This window comes from Etheostoma spectabile, chromosome 5 (assembly GCF_008692095.1).
Source record: "Etheostoma spectabile isolate EspeVRDwgs_2016 chromosome 5, UIUC_Espe_1.0, whole genome shotgun sequence".
Taxonomy (NCBI): domain Eukaryota; kingdom Metazoa; phylum Chordata; class Actinopteri; order Perciformes; family Percidae; genus Etheostoma; species Etheostoma spectabile.
Window position 1 is genome coordinate 21,085,207 of NC_045737.1, and position 1,290 is coordinate 21,086,496.

General features: G+C 34.3%; 1 protein-coding gene across 6 annotated transcripts in view; it reads right to left on the minus strand.

Moving 5' to 3' along the window:
- Positions 1-1,290, minus strand: part of kcnip3b (Kv channel interacting protein 3b, calsenilin) — a 42,504-nt gene that overhangs the window by 3,483 nt on the left and 37,731 nt on the right. The window lies entirely within an intron of this gene.

Genomic DNA, 1,290 nt, shown 5'->3' on the forward strand with positions numbered 1-1,290 from the left:
TATATATATATATATATATATATATGTGTATATACACATCTTGCATAGATAACATGCAATTAGCTAACTGCATTTCATTAGCTCTATACATTAGCTCTATATGTAATCTTGAATCTTGTTTTTCACACTTTATGTATAATCCTGTATAAATGTAAAACCTAAGAAAGGACAGTGTTGTTTCTTAATTTCCCTGGCCTGTTTACTTGCTGAAGCACTTTTTAAATTACAGATAGTTGAGAGCAGCAGAAGTAACTCTAAAGTTTGAGTCCTTTGTTTAGCAACTACAGTACTTTAGCACTATCAACATATTTTTCATTATATGGCATATTACAAAAAATCTAAACATCACACACGACTACATTTTGAGGGAACAAGCTCTTTCTTAACAATATTCAAAAATATACTGGTTTTACTTTTAAAGGTATTTTTAATTCCTAAAGCTAAACTATTTTTTCATTCCTTTACTACTGTTTGAATGAGACTAGACAGCTAGAACAGCTGCAACGTTTCAGATTAATTGGCCAATGTTTGAGTTTGGGGTTACTTAAACACACACACACTGTAGATCATTCCTCATAGTTAAATCTCAAAAGAGGTGGTTTTATCAGTTTGTCAGCATGTTTCAGACAAATGAGTACTGTTATCAACCACCTCCAGTCTCTCGTGGTTGGCTGCCACCCTGTGGCCTCGTGGTTGCAGTGATATCCCTGAAATAGTAGGTTAAGTTTTACCACTGGTTTTAAAATGGAGACCAGTGCATGTCTGCCAGATATTAAGGACCCAGACACAGATAATGATCCGGTTCTTGGGAGGAGACACATACTTAATACCGGTCTATCCCTATACTGGAGGTAGCTCTGTCTTTAAAGTACTTTTACAGTTGTAATTAAGGCATTTACTGTCCCTCCTATACATATAGCAAAAGCGTAGAATAACACCTTAACCACCAAGCTTAACCACTAAGCTTCTGTGTTGTTCCTCCTTTTCTTCCATTTCTTTTTCTTCTGTGAATGTTGGTTTGTGCAACATGCAATTAGAGCAACAACAGGTTCAAAAGACAGATTAAAAAAACAAAGTAAATCTAAAAAATTACGAGCAGCTGATAATAAGGGGTAGACGTTTTAGAGCCTTATTACTAAAAACATGAGTAATGTTTAATAATAATCTAGTCAGTGCCTGATTAATCGGTAACATCATCTTATCACTGTCACTGATCCCTGACCTGTTGTACAATGTTTGTTGATAAGTAACTTTGATTTAGTTTTTATTATCTATCTATCTATCTATCTA